The sequence below is a fragment of the Rhipicephalus sanguineus genome, chromosome 3, assembly GCF_013339695.2.
Source record: "Rhipicephalus sanguineus isolate Rsan-2018 chromosome 3, BIME_Rsan_1.4, whole genome shotgun sequence".
Lineage (NCBI taxonomy): Eukaryota > Metazoa > Arthropoda > Arachnida > Ixodida > Ixodidae > Rhipicephalus > Rhipicephalus sanguineus.
The window spans coordinates 119,787,809-119,805,664 of record NC_051178.1 but is presented as its reverse complement, the minus strand read 5'-3'; the positions used below and the strand labels follow the sequence as shown (position 1 = coordinate 119,805,664).

Sequence of the window (17,856 nt, the reverse complement as noted above, 5' to 3'; positions counted from 1 at the left end):
CAAATAAGCGCGCGCGCTCCAGCGACCACGCCCTGTAGACGCGGACGCTCATCTCAACGCGTGGAGCGACGACCTTTAAAGCGCGCCCTTCGAGCCCTTTGCGCCATCTCGCTAGTGATAATGAAAACACGCTGATGTACCACCGATCTCTGAGTACCGCTACCGGCAAATGGTGTATATAAATAGCACGCAGTTAGTATGACGAAATCGTTTCGCGCTGCGCGCTGGGGATCAAGGGGTCGTGAGTTCGACTCTCGGTGACGGAACTTTTCCTTCTAGTTTTTTCTTTGCCATATGTTAGTCTTTATATTTTACAACGTCATATCCGTGACGGAAATGTGTCAGCGGAGCCGTGGTGGACCCCGGCATAAAACACTTTCGTGTTAAAAAGAAATGTGTTGCACCTAGTGCTTGACGTCTAGCAAGCCGGGACCTCAGGTTAGTGTTGTGGGTATCGAAGTTATTGTTTACTCAGCAAGATAGGTGCGCATGCAAAGTTTATTTTGGAATCAAGAGATATGACGCGTCGCATCACGCCAGGCCGCTCAGATGCCATTTTGTCCTATATCTGCGCAGTCATTTATTATTCAAACATGTTTCCGTGTCTCTTTCTTGCAAGCTTTTTTTTTTTCTTCGTTAAGTTTCTGTACGGGCCCACGGAAAGCAAATTAAGAACTGCATAAAATCCCCTAAGAAGGAGGACAGCTCGGACAGCTCTTACGAAACCATATAAACATGTTCCTCGGGAATATGTTACCGTTTCTTTTTTGTTTTGTTTTTCCCCCGCTTCCAAAAAGATTATCTCATCATGGCTGAAAAAAATATCGCGAAGAAGAGAATAATGCCCTGTACGTGCGGTTGAAATTTCAAAAATTTCTTTTATTTCTAGGCTTTATATCTTCTTCGAATGTCGCGAAGCTAGCTGGAACAAGCAGCTGCCTTATTTTGACCTTTACGCGCATTGTACTTACAGGTGTTCTTTGGCGTCAATATAGTAATAGAAAAAGCTAACCGAGAAATTTTCTTAGAAACAATGCAATGTATAGCGTCATTGCATTGACGTATCTATGTTGCTCATTAGCATTTGATATAGCTTGCTGACGCTTTGGTGAACAAAAAATTTAAGTAAAAAAAAAAACAGGGAAGTTTCGTTGCCACGTGGCTCTGGTGTGGTTGAACGCCACGAATGAGAAACTGATATAGTGATACAGTGACTGACAGCGTCACTCGAATGGCGGCCCGTGTAGCAACAAATATAGCGCACTTTTAAGAGACGGCGTGGCGGAAAGCTGCAGATCAGCGTTAACCATCTGATGTATTTACTTTCTATTTAAAGCACAAACAAAGGTTCATATATCAGCATTTGTGGGTCGTGGGGCAACTAACGGTGTTGTGACTGATATCTTTTTAGAGGGAGATTCGACGGTATGACCTATGCGTGAGTCACCTGTATTTGCAAGCGCGATATCGTGTGAGGGACGGCATTCGCTTCTTTTGTTGGAACGGCGTTACTGCATAATTTATTGCCGCGACGGACAAGTAGACTTCGACTCACGAATGCAGATCCGTGCACTACGTATACGTGTCTTACAAAGAAGCGGGCCTTTGCACGTGCTTCTCATTAACGCTTTCTTTTGTCTACAGCGCCGCATCCTTCTTCGGCCTAATATGCAGTCGTAGAAGTGATTCTAGACAGTAAGGAGTCTCAGGAAGCTTCATAAGTACTACTCAGATGATCTACAGGATGGTTGCGAGGTATATATAGGAGCTAAGACTTTGAAGACTTTATTGATGTTGTTTACAATAAAGTTCATGTAAATTAACGACACTGATTAGACCCATAGCCATAGGCCAGTAGGCGGTAACGGATTAGCGACGATCGAATAATAACAAATGCGCCTGAAGAGCTAAATTCTCTTGAACAGCTAAATACTTGCTGGAGCCAACGTTCCGATAAGTGGTCTTGTCTCCTTCGAGGCAGCAAGAAGACAAGGCCACTTGCCGAAACGTCGGCTCCAGGGACACCACCGGTTCAAGAATATTAGTATCTTCGAGTATCCATCTTCTAAACTGTAGCCTTGTTGAAATAAGCCTCATAGGATATCCTTACGAGGTCGTACAGTATCGCAGAAGAACCACATGCGCCGCACTCCGTGATCGTCATCTCTCGGCGTTTCACTTTAAAATGTTCGTTATCTGTCAATTTATTCCTCCCATTCCCCTATTTCGCGCGTTGATTGATTCTTTTATTAGTTCGCCGTCCCTTCTTTTCCATGTTTATTTCTACTTGCATATGCGTTGACTATAATATCATTGGTCTAGGAGTGCGAATGTTCTCTTACTCTCGTACGTTTAGCGTCAAAAGTCTATTCCGCCGGGAACTGGACGGCGAAGCGTGGAACCGGAAAAAAAAAAAATCTCTCTACCCTCGCGAAGCAAGAATCGACGTCGCGGCGACATCGGCAAACTATATATCCCGCTCGCTGCGCTCTCTGAGTCACGCGACACAGCTTGAATTCGTTGCCTCTGCTCGCAGACGTCATCGCAGAGATTGACGCAGATCTGGCGTTTACAGCTGAAGTCCAAGGACGCGCTCTGAGAAGCTTCGCGGAGAAACGGCAACGCGAATGCCGCGAACGGCGTTAAGGAGAACACGAAAACATTGGCGAAACGTGGCAGTTTTCGCGTGGAGGCATCCTATCAATAAACCAGTTTTGCTTCACACAGTGAGCTTTATACGACTAGGAGGTGGGAAAACGTGGCGGTCCGTGAGTGCGCAGAAACTATCGTCATCAGGAACGGGTATGTGCCGCAGAAAATGGGCAAGCCCCACTAGTGACCACTGGTCCACTAAAAATGAAGAAGCAGTGCTAGCATACACTACCTCGAAGGGTCTCCGCGCTTGCGCTACTTTCTCGCCAGGTTTTGCCAGCACATATAGCTGGGGATGATACCCGCTGCAGCATGATCCTTTAGGTGTTCCTAATATCCTTTAGCACTTTCGTGACCGCGGAAAAATCGGTAGTTTTTAGCTAGTCTAGGAAATATTTTTTCCCTGCCAAAGAATTATAATTGATCCTAAAGTGTAAGGTATCAAATGATGGAGGAAGAATGGGTCTTTCCAACAGTATTAATTTCAAGCAACGGTTTTATTTCTAATAAAATAAAAAAAATTATCAAACAAGGAAAAATGCATCAAAAAGAAAGGAAGATTCATAAAAACATCAATGCTACTCTGCAAAGGTTAAACATTTAAAAAAATCGAAATATACGTTTTGAACGCATAGCCCTCGTAGAATAATAGTGGCAATATAAGCTCTGTAAGTACAAAGATTATTTACATAAATACAAGAATATAGGCACTAGTGCCAATCATGCCACCGCGCGATGCAGGTTCTCGACGCGGTGAAACAAAGGCTGGCTGCGCATGTTTTGGGAAAAAAAAATTTTTTTGTTCAGCTTTCCTATCATAGTTTGCAGTTCTGGTATTTTTCAATTTTCCTGTGTATTTGTTGAAATGAACAGTGTAGCCTGTTCCAAATCTGCAAAAATCCATAATTGTACTATCATTTGACCTCTTTCTCGCTCATATACTGCCGAATACCATACCGACCTTCACATTTCACCATTTTCTCATTCACTGAAAGGTTCCGACGGGGTTAAAAGATAGCGTAGAAAAATTGTTCATGTGTTGCAATAGAGAAGACACGTGGTGAAGATTCTCGTGGGATGCGACGGTCGTCTTCTTCAGATCAGAGACACTCAAGAACCCTTGAACCTTTTCCGTGGCATCACTGACGGTTGACGAAGGCTTGGAAATACGTGTCGTCGACCCCAACACCAATGCAAGCGCGGGACTTCAACTATTACCATGTACACATGGAGCGAGACGAACTTGCTCATCTTCTCTTCAGTAACCTCCCTCCATGGATCCGTCCCTCTCACTGTATGTTGGCTTTTCGAAAGTATGCATTCACGCATACTTATCTGTGTGGTTGCATGTCTTTCTGACGACTTCTGCGGTAAAAAACAACATGAAGACGCCGCCGCGCAGCGCACCGGAGCGTTGGGTCAAAGTCCGCTCCGCGCCGTCTTCGCGAAGAGAACTGCGCTCTTTCTGCAGCCGGCGCCAAATGCTCCCGCCCGAATGAAGTTAACACCTTGCAGATAAGAGCTGTTAGGTTTAGAACACGCCGGATACGTTTACATCGACGCGCGGCAGCGATAAAACGACCCGAGGAGAAGACGACACTTACCGGCGGATAGCTGCTGATGTTCCGGGGAGGTTTGACGCACTTTCGCCGTCCGTACGACTTCGCCTGGCGAATCGAAGTCGTCTTTCGTGTCTGTGCTGCTACCATCATCCAGAGATTCCCGCTCATATTAATCGGAATCCGTCGAAATTCGCCGTTTCTGTCGAGCACCCGCGAGCGGCGTCGACGCGAAGTCTGAAACAACGAGCGCTCACCTACCCGACTGCGAACGAGCTTTAAAAATCTCCCCGCGGTGGAAAAAACAAACTCGCAAACAAAACTGATAAAAAACATGTTATTTTATGCTTTGTATTGCGTTAGCTGTCCAGAACCGCTCAGAGAGTGCCAAAACTTCATCTTGAAGTCATCGATAACATACTATCGATGGGAATAGGCGCGGTCACGAAAGTGTTAGGCTAACGTCACCAAAGGCAACGGTATCTCTTAAATGCGGTGATAGAGAAATAAAGAGCTACAACGAAAGACACTTACTTCTCTAGATCCCAGTTCGTGGTAAACACTACGGTCGCACGTTTCACTTTCGCTGGCTAACCGCGTGTACGGCTTGCTTGGGCGGTGATTTCTTGTTTTCTGTTTTTTTTTTACCTTCTTGTGAGGGTGTTCTATTGGCCAGAATTTGGCTCGAATCAAATACGACTGCCCAAGAAAAATGACCTTTGAATACGTAATATTTTTTAAGCCTTTCCTAATATGTAAAAAAAAAAAAGAACATACACGTATGCTTTGCGCAACACATTTATTAGAACAATGGAGTTCTGCATCGTTTCCGGCATGCATGTAATTATAGACGCAACTACGCTCTTATCTTTATCCCGACGCACATTTGTCCCGAGACAATGCATGGCATGCACGTATCTATTGCGCACGGGCTGTGAGGCCTCTGTTGCGTCTGTACGGAAGGCGTGTTTCGTGATTTCTCTCGTCATGCACACACTGATCACGCCTGGGCGTCGCTTTGTTGCGGACAACGGCTTGCAGTAGGAGACGGCAGCGTTTCCGACTGCAAGCCTGGGTGTGCCCATCGTGACTACATAAGCGCGGCAGCACGTGATGCCCTTGAAAGCGCACAAGGCCTCTCGGACTTGCATATGCTCACTGTCAGGCGTACTTATCAGTCACATTCCCAACACGCTGAAAATGCGTACATGTTCACTCAGAGACCGCACCTACTCAAGCTCGCTTAGTTTCAGACCGACGCTGAGGGCCTGCTTGAGTATGAGCCCGAGGCAATCGACTCTTGGTTGACACAGCCACATGCATTCTAGAGAGAGAGAGAAAGAGAGAGAGAGAGAAGTGGCAAACGCGATAAAACAGGCTATGCATGCCTTGAGGAAGCTGCGTGCGTCTGAGCGTGGCGTGAGTGATAAGGCACGAAGCGGCGTTAGCTGATATTCCGACGTGCGGGCTGATGTAAACATACGTTCTTTCAATGCTTGTACGCTAGGACACGGTAGCTCTCTCTTCTTTTAGCCGCTCTCGCATTGCCTAACGTGCTCGATCGGCAGCATGGCTATACAGTATTAAGGGCCAACGATTCGTCACCTCGCGTTGAGATATGTACGAATGGACTGCTGCCAACAGAGATTCTTTTTTACCTCACAGGAATCCTCCGAAGAAAGCATTCAGGGGGCGATGTGTTGCAGCTCTCGGGTGCAAACGACAGCAAAGGTCGCACGATACGGGCTTTGCCTCCTTGCACACGTGGGGACAACACAACGGCGATGTCTACTTCCTCGTGCGCGTGCGACTTGACTTTACGGACGATAATCGCCGGCGTTAGCTCTTGCAGCGTTGGCAAGCGGGCAATGCGCGAGCGTTTCGATGCGCGCGCTCGCGGGCGTTCAAGGGTGGCTAGGTGGGCCTTCCCGCCCCTGTTAGATATCTAGATTTCGTTGCATGTACGTGTTACGGTTGTGGAGCCTCAGACACATGCGCTCGTAAATGTGCGAAGAAAAACTGTTAACTGTAAGCGCTGCTACAGTGCCCTATAATACCGCGGAGTTGGTTTACTTGGCGCGATATCTACTCATTTCTTGAAGCTTGCGAAAACGACCGTTAGTAAGTTAAAGGGACCCTGAAACAGCCGGACAATTTTTTCACGAACCCACTAAGCCGATAGCGTGGGCCCTTCGGGCCACTGACAGACCTATGCAAGCGTTCCGCGTAAAGTGCGTACGCATAAAATTTATTACGTGTTACATTTTAAACGTGCGCGTCGCTTGCAATCACAGTGCGGAGTTTGCAGCCGCTCGTGTTTCGGGACGTCACTCGTGTAACCAATCTGGTTGGCTCGTTGACATTTGTACGCGAGGAGAAGAGAGGAAATAAACTTTATTGAAACGAAATGGGAGTGGGAATGGAGGTAATGGTGTGCTAGAGTTTTGGCTCCCTGGGTCCCCAGCCTAGTCCCCCCGTCCAGCATGGCTACAGTGCATGGCTACCGGCGGAGAACACATAAACGGCCGGAGTTGACGCGGCACATGGCGGCGCAGAGATCAACTAGACAAACACTGAGCTTGGCCTTCGCGATTTACGGCGCGCCGGCCGAGGATCGCGGAAGGCTGAGATACAGTGAGCTGAAATTCTAGCTCACTTTAGCTGTGCGTAGCGCCGACCGCTCGACGAAAAAATTCGAGCAGAAAAAGCAAGGCTTGAGAGGAAGGGAACCTTTAATCGCCCGTGGCTTCATCGATACAAGGTGATTAAATTACGGCGCGAATGTGTTGCTCTAGTTGTTGCCTAACTACATCACGAAGTCCAAGTACCTACATCGTAGCCTTACTACATATATAATTTCAAAAACTGTACCAACCCTTTAATATGTTTCCCTTTGCTCTTAAACCTTCATGTTCTGGCCATGCCCGAGTTGAATGCGAACGGCGAGGGTAATAATCTCGAAATCAAATCTTAAAGGTACTTCATCAGAGTGCGTATTTTGTTACGTTCCATTTTCATCCCATTGCTTTCATATCATGGCTCGCTGCGATTGGTCAGTGACAGAGAATTAAAGGCGATGCCGGTGCCTAGAGCCATTCACGAAAGGCGAAAAAGCACGTCAAGGGTGATAGGTCGCTGCTGAGCACGGCCTCAGATGCACTTATGATTCGAGACACATGGATAGCTTGTGGTTTGAATTCAGCATGCTGATTGGCCCGCGGCAACAGGCGACACGACAAGGCTAAGGATACATGCGTACATGTTTGGGAACTCTTCATAAGTCATACGCTTTCTTATGCCTTCACCTAAGACGACTAGAAGGCGAATGCAATCTTTCCTATCAGTCTTTTTCCTATCAGTCGACTAGTCGCTTTTCAGTGCTCTGGCGACGCGCCTTGCATTTGCTTTGTACAGGGCTAACGGCGTGACACACATTCGCGCGTTTATGTCTGAGTGCTGAGCTTTTTAGCCCTGAAAGCGATCAAAGGACATTTCCCACCTTCGTGCAGGAATCCCGACGGATATCCGACTTCAATTCCGCTCACGCGGCTGCTGCAACTTCCGTTGTTGACTTGCAGCTCTCTGTCTTTTCTCTTCCTACCTTTCTCTCAGGAGCTTCACGTGGCAGGCCACATGTGTCCGCTCCGTCTGTTTACAACGGACGGAGTGCCAAGGTATTTCTTTCAGCTTCTCTCTATAAATTGCTCCGGCTTCAGGCAGCCCAAAGTTAGGCTTGGGTGGTCTTGTTCTTAAATCAATATCCTGCGTTCTATACATATGCTTCGTTTCAGCCTGGGTTTGTATTCACGTAAAGAAAAAAAAAACGAATCATTTTACGCCGTAGATGTTCGTAACACCAAACTTCATTAAGTCATTGTACAAATAGTCTACTTATGAACGAACCGGCTTTGTGAGTACGCAGGGCCGCAGTGCCCTCTAATACACGCAGATTTCTTGAATTCACAAACATCATTGCTTCTAAGCGCTCTTTTCTATTCTGTAGTCGACTTCGCTAACAATAAATGGTCAATATGTAAGCCAATGTTCCCCTGAACTAAATTCTATTTCGTACTTGCGCGCCATCCACTGAATACGGTCGAGTTTATCCATTTACAGTTTAACGCTCAGTACAGTATAGATGACATCCTGGCAAGGAATGGTCATTACCGCTAACAGAACTCACAATGCACATACGTCGATGACGCACTGAGTCGTGTGTTACATAGCCGCGCTGAAGTTTTGGACAGATTCTATGCACTTGGTACACACAGTATGGCAGACATGCGGACGTCTGTGCATCTCTTGCTGTAGATTATCTGCTAAGGCGTTGAGCCGCTGAGCTGGAGGACGCGAGTTCGATTCCCAGCCACGCCGGCCGCATTTCGATGGGGGCGAAATGCAGAAAAGTATTCAGGTGCTTAGATTTAGGTCCACGTTAATAATAATAATAATAATAATAATAATAATAATAATAATAATAATAATAATAATAATAATAATAATAATAATAATAATAATAATAATAATAATAATAATAATAATAATAATAATAATAATAATCCTATTCTATGTCCGCAGCACGAAGGCTGCGGACATAGGGGGGCCTGTGATCTCCAGTTTACTATATCTTGTGCGAGTTGATTCCGGCTCTTTCCTGCGAATTTCCTGATTTCATCACCCACCTAACTGGCTGCCGCCGTTGGCTGCGTTTTCCATTCCTTGGTATCCATTCTGTCGCTTTGAGCACCGGTTGTCAATACTGCGCATAAGGCCCAGGTCCACTTCTCTCACTTAATATCAACTCGAAATATCGGCCACCTCCGTTTCTTTTCTGAATCATTCTGTGTTCTTCCGATCTCCTAATGTTGCGCCAATCATTTTCAGTTACATTTAGCGCTGCGCTGCCCTGAACTTATTCTCGAGTTTCTTTGTTATTCCTCAGGTTTCAAGCCAGAATTTTAGTACTGGCAATATGAAGTGGCTGTGTACTCTAAGTTGGCGGTAATGAGTGGGGAATGTCTACCGTATGCGCACCAGCCTCCCTTATACTTCGGTGAACATCCTTTACATGAGTAGGCTGTTGCGTAATTAATTGACCTACACAAACTTGCACATAAATTATAAATACTGGTTGCTAATATTGAACTCTTGTTCTTTCGCCAGGCTCTTCAGCTGCACGTTAATAATCCCCAAATGGTCAGATTTAATCCGGAGACCCTGACTACAGCGTGCTTCGCAATCACATCGTAGTTTGGGCACGTAAAACCCCAGAAATTAATTAATTAGTTTTCACAGTCTGCGTGGCTACGAATCGCACATGTTATGCTGCAGTTTGCCTCCTGCTTTTAAAAGTAGGAAGCCCAGCTGGGGGAGGGGGTAAGTTGAGGGGAGGGGGTGGCAGAGGGTCCGATCGTCAAATCTGCCCAACGGTGCTATTTTGGACATTGTCAAATTCCGCCATGGTGTCGAATTTCGCCATTGGTCAAGTATGATTGGCCTGGAGGGCTGCTGCGACCTCTCCGATTGGCTTAAAGTGCCGCCATTACGAAGTTTGACAAGATGGCGAAATTCAGCAGTGTCTTGTCCAGGATGGCACCCCCTTACCTTTACTCAGTCGTACTTGTCCTGTGATTGTATTAAGTGCAGGGTTATGACCACGCTAGGATTTTGACGATAACGGCGGCCGAGAATGCCTAATGTTGCATTCCAAGAACTGTTTACTCCTCACCGTTGTCCCCGGAAAGTCGGGTACTAAAGGCAGGCCGTTGTGAGATGCACGTCATCGCTCCATTTTCATTTCTGCGCTTATTGCGAAGCTTGTAGCTTGTTTCCTTTCGGAGACAACCAACTGGAGGGGGGAGGGGGGTAGCGCTGCGGTGAAATATGGCTCTCTCTGGTGCCATTTACCGACTTATCCGTTGATAAACGTCACAAAAAAAAAAAAGAAACAGCGCGCCATTGGAAACATGAATGCAGCCGAATGCAGCCGTTGAAACCCTATCGAATCTTGTTTTTCGTGCGACTGCGACAGGTGGGCGATCGAATGAACTTCACTTCTTCTTTTCTTTTTCTTTAGAGTGCTATCGCATTCCGTGCTGTAAGTATAAAACGTCAACCCATGCGGAGACCGTGGATGGTGATTCGAAAAATATGGTTTCTCAGCCTCTTGAAAACTGCTTGAAAGTTTTTTGTTTGACTACTTGAACGCTTATTCGTGCAGGCAATAGGGCCTGTCGTTCCGGTCTTAAGCGGCACACTTAACCGTAGAAGCGTGCCGTAGAAACGAAAATTTAGAAAAAGAACGGGTGGAACCAGGGTAACGCACACGTGCACAATGTAAAAAAAAAAGACAAGAAAAGAAAAAAAACGACCTGCCACAATTTTATATCCTGCTGTCCATCTCTACAGTCTCCTTCTTTTTTTTTTTTTTTTTCTTGCGTTGAGAGTAGTAGTGAGTCGAATAATAAAAGAAAATCATCGTGAACAAAACCGATGCTATAAGATTATTTGCTCTAGAAGCTACACGGGCACGAACGATGAACGGGTTATGATATAATTATTAATCTGTGGCGTTTTACGTCCCAAAACCACGATATGATTATGAGAGACGCCGTATAGTAGAGGGCTCCGGAAATTTCGACCACCTGGCGAGTTCTTTAAGGTGAATCTAAATCTAAGCACACGGGCCTCTAGCAGTTTGCCTCCATCGAAATGCAGCCGCCACGGCCGGGATTCGATTCCGCGACCTTCTGGTCTGCAGTCGAGCACCATGACCACTACACCACCGCGGCGGGTGAACGGAATATAGTGAAAGAAAACACGATAAAATGTTGAAGGAAATACTTCGGAATAGGATATAGTAAAACGAAGGTGGTGTATAAGAGAAAAGTGTGTAACTTTGTTGAGGGCGCAAAAAAGAAATGCACAAACACAAACAATGCGGAAGAGAGAGAGTTGTCTCATTGAAACAAAGTAATCATGATAAAAGACGGTAGGCATGCAAACACGGACGAAAGAGAGAAGTCTGGACAACTTCTTCTCCTGACTTCTCTCTTTTGTCCGTGTTTGCATGCCTACCGTCTTTTGTCGTGAATCTCTACCAACTAGCTCAGTTTTTTGTCATTCTAAACGTACCATTCAGAGGCGGCATTCCATTATTCCCTCGAAAGAGCAAATGGGTTTTGGCAGAAAGAGTTGCGGCACCGGTTTACCGCTCCTCCGTGCTGCGACATTTAATTGTGCCTACTGGACGGACCGAAACAAATAATAGCTGAAGGCGCGCTTGTGCGCGTGAAAATATCACGCGTGCTAGTAAAAGGTTTACATAGGTTTACACTGTTTGCAAAAGGTAGGAGTAGACGACCGAGGCACATAGATAATTGTTGCTGCAGTCAAAACAGAGCTAATTACCGGAGTCATCCTTGATAAGTGCAGCATGTAATGATAGTTTCTTTAACAAAGAGAACGTCCATATTTGCGGTGTCGAGATGCGAACAATCTAAATGTCATTCCTGTTGAATGAAGACAACGCCTTGCGAAAAAGAAAGAAAGAAAGAGAGAAGGAAGGAAAGAAAAAAAAGAAAGAAAGAAATAAATACAGCTTTTGTTTGTCCGTCTTCAAAAGGTAGACAGACGGACAGCTTAAGTATACATACACTGATTCTACGAAGAGTCCCAGCTGACAAGCTTACGCATTTACGAAGGTATTAACAAAAACACGGCGTAAATGTCATTCACGACCTCTACTCATTACCAATTCTTAAGACAAGGAACTAAACGACGACGGAGAGTGAATAAGCTGTTTTCGGTAATGGTGTGTCATCTGGTGGCTTTTCTTTCCGCTCTTGTCCTCTTGAACCGTGCTCACAAAAAATCGGGTATTGTCTGTGTAAGCTATGGGAGCGGGCTAGTTCGTAGTTCTTATTTAAATGGTCCAGCGTGAGAATCGGACACGGTGTACAACGAAGCGTCTTTGTCCTTGTCGCTTCTTTATAACCCTGTCCGATTTTTGCGCTGATTAACCTTTTGAACTCGTGCTCGCCAACATTGACGGGGAGTTTTCGTTGTTAGCCGTACAGTGACACAGAAGACACAGCGACGCGGCGCATCGATTGAGTATGCGGAGAGCATGGTCAACCTTGGGAAGTCCGTTTGGCGGTGCTCTGCTAACTGTCAAAGAGAAGTCTCGCATCAACTCTTTTGTAGCACAAAGCTACAATTATATCCATGCAGATTTCTCAGAAAGAAAAAGCTTCTTGGTTGACGAAAAATTCGTCCTAGCCCGCGGTTCGAACCCGGGACCAAGGTCTTTCTTTCTCGATGCGGTTTCTCTCCCAATTGAGCTAACCAAGGGGCCAGCAATTGGCAGCGCGATAGCGAAGTAATCGAGAAGTACCAATCAGAGCGCGTTTATCTGTCTAGAAGTCTACTCTATCGTGCATTAAATACTTAAGGGACACTTCATATGACTTTAGGTCGATATTGTTATTCTCTAAGAACTCGATTGTCATGAGTCGGTAAAAAAATCGCGTATGCTGTAACATACGCCGTCAAAGTATTAGACATAGCGATCAGTTGGTAAGCATACCTGAAGGAGGTGCGGTCGCCTTGAGGTTGCATTGATTTTTTTCGTTATCACTCACGTGTTCAAGTGATAAAGGATATAATTAAGGGAATCTCTCACAGTGACCAGTACAGTGATTGTAAATATAGGCTTCTTCACTAACACACTGCGTTGTTTTAGATGACTTGAATCCTAATCTCGTCAGCTTCAGCAGCCACTCATCGAAGCAGTATAGGCTGCTACGAATTGCGCGCGGCACTAGCGCTTTAAAATAGGTTTACTTGAAGCGCATCGAGAAGAATGTGCATCCGTTGTCCCAGTCCTTGTATGTGAAATGACATGCGTAACGTGAAGAGAGAAGGCCGCGCTGATTATTACGCGCTAAGTGAGTCTACTTAATTGTCGAGCTGAGATCGAGGAGAAACTGAGTCATGGAGGTTGTTAAATGCACAGCTGAAACAAAAGATGATTCATTATTTAACAGAATGAATTCCAAATAAGGATGTCAGTAGACCAGGTGGCGTGATGACATTGGTAAATTAGCATGCATAGCTTGGATTGTGCTGACATAGAGAGAACGATAATTAGAAATAACTTGAAATAACTTTCGTGTTGCGTGGAGCGTAGAATATAGTTATGACCATGCTAATGATGATGTAAAGTGGCATCAATCACGTTCGACATTTGAGTCGAAGCTTTGTTTCACTGGATTGATATCCAGGCGTGCTACAGCTCGACTGCCGAAAGCGGCTGTACTTGCTGCGTACACGACACTGGCGGCCAATGGTATTAAATCAGCTTATTGTCGAACGAGGCAGTTATTCGGCTAATGTTTCAATAGCGACTTACAGTATGAGCGCCTGCAAATAGCACGGGGAAATAACGCATGAACTTATGCGAAAGTCTTGCATGGCACACTCGATGCGTGGACTATATACTTAAGATAAGGGCGACAAAAAGGATTCATACAAACACTCATCGTTTCGGTTAAACAAACTAGCGACCTTCAACATCGCCCCGTATAATGCGAGTTGACAGCCATCTCCGTTGTTCAAGTGAGTGTTCAATTTATTTATTTATTTTCGTGCGTACGCCTCATGGCATAGGTAGCGCTGATTGCTGTTCTCATCATCAACGGCCTGGCTATACGCCCACTGCAGGGCAAAGGCCTCTCCCATGTTCCACCAGTAACCCGGTTCTGTGCTTTCTGCTGCCGCGTTATACCCGCAAACTTCTTAATCTCATCTGTCCATCTAATTTTTTGTCTCCCCCTCGCGCGTTTGCCTTCTCTTGGAATCCAGTCAGTTACTCTTAATCATCAGCGGTTATGGTGCCTACGGGCTACATGCCCTGCCCATGTCGATTTCTTATTGATTCCGACTAAGATGTTCTTTTTACACGTTTGTTTCCTGACCCACTCTGCTCTCTTCTTGTCCCTTAAGGTTACACCTATCATTTTCTTTTCCATCGCTCGCTGCGTCGTCAGTTTATGTTGAACCCTGTTTGTAAGCCTCCAGGTTTTTACGCCGTAGGTAAGTACCGGTAAGATGCAGCTGTTATATTCCTTCCTCTCGAGCAGGGCTGGGCAAAGATACTTTGAAATTGTATCGCGATACGATACAAGATACTCAGGCGAGAAGTATTGGAGATACAGATTCAGATACTGCCACAATAATTGTATCCGATGCGATACTTGGCAATTGTATCTTAAGATACTTCGATACATTCTCAAATTTGTTATTATAGATCCATATAATGTATCAGCAAACGCCTATACACGAAAATGTCTTGTTGTAAATTTCTTGAATGTGACCTATTTTGTTTCACATGAATGAAATGTCTGTTAGTATCTCAAAACTTTTGCCCTTCTTGCTCGAAGTGCATTAGTTGCCTTCCAAACAACTTGTTGGGGCTTGTTTTAGCTTCTTCTCAGGACAACTCTTTCATACACTTCGCTGTTAGCGGTTCTTGCTTTTCATTTTTGCAATTGATGGAAGTCGCTGCTCAACTTGCCGCCCAGCTAGCGGGTTGCCATATAATCACAATAACGTCAGTAAGAAGCCTTCGCACGACGGCGCAGATACCGGTGTGGACGTTTACCTTGTTTGCACAATACCGTATATTCGGACAGGTGTACAGCAGCAACAACGCTGGTAGACTTTTTTTTTTTGGGGGGGGGGCGCATGGCGTATACGGGGTTTGAGACCATACGCTAGGGGCCCGGCCGGCACACATGACCGTCTCCGTCCCATTTTTTTATTGCGATAGCAATTATATGGACAGTCTCGGCTGGATTTTGCCGCCGCCGTCGCCGCCGTCATGCACCGAACATGTATAAGTATATATATATATATATATATATATATATATATATATATATATATAAAAGCCCCAAAGAAAAATAATTCAGAAAAATGCTTCCGAAGCGCGGAATCGAACCAGGGACCTCTTCCCCCGCAGCGAGTGGCGCGAGCCACTACGCCACGAAACGCAGATCCTCCACGTAGGTAACGGCGAGCGTTATATACACACCCTTTACCGCTGGACGGACTCAGAGACGGCTGCGCTTATAAGCGTTTTTCATTACCAGCGAGATGGCGTTAGGAGCGCGACAGGCGCGTTTAAAAGTCGTCGGCGAGCTCGCTCGCTTCTTATACTTGCGCAGGGAGAACCTTGCCCTTCCGCTGTCTGCTCGCGCGGTTTTCTTGTGCTGAGGGAAGAGGGATGTTTCACGCTTTCACCGTGATGTCCGCGCTCTTGTTACGGAGCGTACGAAAGCCACTCGAGCTCAAGGGACGCCGCTAAACGAACAAACAGAAGATGAGCACGAACTATCAAGTGTCACAGCTCGACACTTGAAGCACGCTAGTTTCCTTCGCTGCTTCGGCCGCCTTTGCAACAGGAGCGCTGTTCAAACTGAGAGTATCCATTGGTGAGCCTCACTTCATATAGCATTAGTTTCTTGCTATCGCATTCGTTGCTTCGGCCTTGAGGCGAAACTGTGACTTTTTTATTTTCTAAATAAGTATGTCAGTGAGCTACACATAAGGATTTGTTTAATGAGGAACATGTGTTCACCATGTGCTGAAACATAACCATGAAGCAAAAGCTCTATGTTTCCATCCGCGTCCAGATTTCACTCGTTGTATACATCGGCATCGATGTTTCTCGAATCCCGACTCCAAATCCCCTTCAGAAATGACCTTTATATGAGATACGGGAGAGGCTTCCTTTCAAATGGCAACGTCATTTTGTTCAACTCTCTCCGACCCCACCATCTTCACTGTCCCCAGCCCTTGGAGATAAATTTCGTGACTGCGGGCCCCGGCTAAGGCTGAGTTTGAGACCCCTGGTGTATCGTAGATGACGTAAAACAGCAATGAATTTTCATGTTCTACTCAGCTGCTAGTGTAAGGGATTCTTTGTTTATACACTCACTCCGTGCAATCTTTAGCATTTTTCTTCAACGAGATAGAACATGTGCAACACAGAAATGTCTCAGACGTATTGTATAGTTGCACAAAGCGTCGCGGAAACCGCCGCTATTCGCGCTATTGCCACTTACAGCTCCCATTACGTGGCGATTAGTAATAAGAAAAATATTTATGGCCTAAAACAGAAAATAAATATAAGTAAAATATAGAGGGTGCTGTGTATCAAACATTCACATTGAATGAGTACAGACGGCGTCCTTAATCTATGAGCATGAAGTATTTGTCAGCTTACCTGTTGAGACCATAGAAAACTCATTGCCTATGGAACATTGCCTGAAACGGCTCGTTGAGACGCTGATGGCAAAACGGAGCATTCAGTAAAACAACGTTTCTCGAATCCCCTAACATCTTTAAGATGGCTCCTTATGATTTCCATTATTATAATGCAAACTCAATTTCGCTATTTTCTTAAGCGGTAAGCAGAATATTTTGTACTCTAAACTCAAGGCACGCCTACGTAATTATATAATTGCTTACAAGATCGCCTTGGCAACGTGTAAATGTGTAAAGAGTAGTAGAAATAAGCAAGCAGAAGAATAAAGCAAAATCTTATTTTGGGAGCGCGTTACAAAGACATATACTGCAGTGACCAGACCGGAAACAGTGCACAGCCCTAGGTAATCTATGTGATGCAAATGACAGCTAAGGAAGCACTTGTGCTAATAATCAAATTATGATGTCCATAAATTTTTGAATAAATGTAGGTGGAAGTGAAAAATATGGTACGCCAAGTTATTTTCTGTTAGGTAAACGCTTGCCTCTATTAGATCTAGCATCAGTACCAGTGGTGCTAAAGTTGTTGGAATCTTATTGCATATAGTGTTAATTCATTGCATGCAAGTCAAACTTCCATGCACGAGACCCTTCTAATCGCTGATATGTAAATCCATGCGAACACAAAGCAACCCCCTTCTCGCACGCATCACATTACACCATTCATTACGGAGCAGACTCAAGAGAATCTTCAATGACGACACTGTAACAACATCAGAATTTGCGCGATAGACGCCGCACGCAGTGGAGTACGTGGCGCAGGACAGTGGCTAAGAGCAAGTGTCGCGGCATTGGCGCAACTAAAAAGAAATAAATCGAGAAAACGAAAGGTAGGTGGGCTGGGCGTAGACGTTCGCGCGCTTGTCTTCTGATCTTCTACCCTCACTGGATGACTCTGGCGTAAATAAAATAACGTCACTGCCCTTAGACTTATCTTATTCAGATGGCTTAGTGGCACCAGTACCAGCTTGAGAAGCGGAGCTCTGCCAGTGATTATTGTGTCGCATGGTTGTGTTGCGATAGAAGTATCTTGTATCTTAAGATACACGATACATTGTCGAATGTATCGAAAATACAGATACAGATACTCGTCTTTCGAGACGTATCGCGATACAGATACAAGATACCCAAAAGTATCTAAGATAGTATCTAAGATACATGTATCTTCGATACTGCCCAGCACTGCTCTCGAGTGATAGTGGTAAAATACCATTCATAAATTGAGACTGCTTGCCGAATGTGCTCCATACCATCCTTATTCTCCTAGTTACTTCGGTCTCATGGTTCGGCTCTCAGGCACGTAGGCAAAGGAGGG

The 17,856-nt window shown here is 45.4% G+C and overlaps 1 protein-coding gene across 2 annotated transcripts in view; it reads right to left on the bottom strand.

The window, feature by feature from the left end:
* The window catches only part of LOC119387015 (cuticle protein 65), a 567,739-nt gene that overhangs the window by 388,902 nt on the left and 160,981 nt on the right, over positions 1 to 17,856 (bottom strand). The window lies entirely within an intron of this gene.